A 2,861-nucleotide genomic window follows, 5' to 3' on the forward strand; every position below is an offset into this window, starting at 1 on the left:
TATCTTTCTCCTTTTCATAAAAACAACTTCTTGATTACGAATTTATGTTAAAATTCATCCTTTTTGTTGCATCGTGTTCTTGTGCAATTTGTTATTGTGTTTGAGTGAATTCGAGAACGGAAGTTGATTAATCTTGACGTGTGTTCATGGTTAATAAATTTCTAGAAACAATTAAAGTCAAGACCCATTCATTAAGACACCACTATTTTTGTCATGATGTCATTGCCACGTATATGCCAATTCACCAAAAACTTCCACGTGACGTGCCACATCAAATTTTGTTAAAAGACGTTGACGAGAGGGACAAAAATGTGGACGAGAAATATTAGGAGGGGCTAAAAACATATTTAACCCATTACTTAATGATTATTGTCAAACATAATATGTAAAAGATATTAGTGAAGAAATAACTAAAGGTAGCACTATAGATGACAAGTACAATTCTAAATTACAGATGTAAGATCATTTGAAGAACTCCATAACCCAAAAGTTATATATACAACATTCATATTTAATGCCACGAAATCCAGCTTTAGTTGCCAAATCAATGAATTCTTCTTTAGTTCGCTCTTTGCCTTCTAAACAATAAGTGGTCATTAGAATATCCATTTGAGATATAGATTTCCAGCCAAATTCGTTCTTAGGCACAATAGGTAGAAGTGATTCCAAAACTATCACCTTCCCATAGTCAGGAATAGCATCATAGCAATTCTTCATAAGTTTCAAACATTGTTCATTGCTCCAGTTATGAAGTATCCACTATAAAAATTAATCAACCAAGTTATATACATAGAACATATAAACTAAACATTGATAGTTAAATTTTAAAGTTGTTTTTATAATTAAACTTTAAATCTTTAATTTAATTTTTTATTCTCCTAGTACCGCTACTAACAATATTGAAACAACAATTAACATCCACTCACCTTCATAAAAATCGCGTCTCCTTTAAGCACACTTTCGAACATATTCCCGCTGATGTGCTCCACTCCTGTCAACATGAAATATCTTTTATTTTTAAAATAATAAATAACACACAATTAATATATAATTTAAATGTTTTAAGTACAGTAAACATATCATTAATTTTCTTTATTTAAAATTATAAATATGTCTTTCGAACCTTAATATTTTGTTTATTTTTAAAAACACTTCTTCGTGTTGAATTAGTTTATATAATAGGTAGATTTTTAGATTTTAGTTACTCTAATACATATAAGGACTAAATTGTATATAATACACACATATTATAGAGATAAAAAAAACAAAATAAAACTAATTAAAAGCAAAAAAATGGTATAATATAAACCAAAATAAAAATTAAAAACAAAAAATAATATATTCTTTTAAATGACATGTTTATGTGAATGTCATACCGGGATAGGAAGGGGCATGTTTTATGACATGAGGCAAGTCAAAATTAATGCCCTGTATATGTGGATATGTTGAAGTGATCAAGTTAATGTTTATTCCAAGGCCACCAGCCCACCACCAACATCCACAAGTTTTTTTATGTCCTTAAAACCTTTGTAGCATTTAAGAACCTTCTTCATAACAATAGTTGTATGATTGCTCATTGCGCTATTCATGATTTGGTTGAATCTCGAGTCTAAGTTGGGATAATCAAAGAAATTGATGCCATGAGCTTTGTTGAATGGAGTGCCTCCTTCTTGAATCGCGTCTTTAAGTTGGGACCTAATTACAAATGAATGTATAAATAGTTATGAGTATTTTCTCTTTTCTTTTAACTTTTGTTTTAGAGTAACTTTCGCATATCAAATAAACTAACCAGCTAGATAATACATCCTTATCATTGGCCAACGCAATCAAGGGTCCTAATGAAACACCATCAGAATTGGGAGCAAAGAATTTGGCAACAGAAGTCATACTATAGTGTCTCTTAAAGGAATTAAGGTGGTTTTGTTTATGGGTAATGATAGAACAATTAAGGACTGAGTGAGAGGCAAGAAGAGCGAGAATGCGATCTAATTTTTTGGCAGCTTCAGGATTGGATTGTCAATATAGGGAAGATGCGACACGATGTCATGGGCAGAGAGTTGAGCACCTTTACCGGCTTTTTGCAACACTTCAAAAGCACCAAGCTCAATTATAGAATGAAGTGCCATTGGAAGGGTAAGAGAGGTAGCAAGTTGCATAGCATACGAGAAGCTTTCTTCTTCATTTTCTAATGTTTCTTGCTCTTCTCTCTTATCTAAGTTATTGCTCTCGCAAATAGGATTCTTTGAATTTGAATGATTGGCCATATTATCTTGAAAATATGTTTCTGTGTAACAATGTGTGCCTTTTATAGTTTCTAAATCCTTCAAATACTTAAATATTTTTTTAAGGCAAATAATATATATATATATATATATATATATATATATATATATATATATATATATATATATATATATATATATATATATATATATATTCGAGTACAAAACTTACTCGTAACATCAAAAGTTTTACTAATAATTTATGTTAAACGTAATTTAAAATAACTAAAACTTTGTAGTTGATCTGCACTGATCTATTCTCATCATACAATACATGATAATGTGTTGGTCGATTATGCTTCGGAAGAGTTTAGTTATCTTGGATAACGTTAACGGGTTATGTTTTACTGTTGATGTTAGCTAGGCTTTTTTTTTTGGCCTTTTTTTGGTTTGAATATGGATTAGAACTACTAGTCTCATCGGTCTTAGTTAAGACCCTTTTAATGTCTGTATTTTTATTAGATTGGTGTAATTTTATTTTTATTATGTTTGACACTATTTGTAAGATTTATAAGATGTTTTCTGTTCGTGTACTATATATATCATTACATTTACATTACACTACTATGAAATACTATG

General features: G+C 29.8%; 1 pseudogene; it reads right to left on the reverse strand.

Moving 5' to 3' along the window:
- Positions 1 to 399: 399 nt before the first annotated feature.
- On the reverse strand, positions 400 to 2,264 carry LOC131623007 (cathecol O-methyltransferase 1-like; annotated as a pseudogene).
- Positions 2,265 to 2,861: the final 597 nt, after the last annotated feature.

Source organism: Vicia villosa, unplaced genomic scaffold, assembly GCF_029867415.1.
Source record: "Vicia villosa cultivar HV-30 ecotype Madison, WI unplaced genomic scaffold, Vvil1.0 ctg.000048F_1_1, whole genome shotgun sequence".
Classification (NCBI taxonomy): Eukaryota; Viridiplantae; Streptophyta; class Magnoliopsida; order Fabales; family Fabaceae; genus Vicia; species Vicia villosa.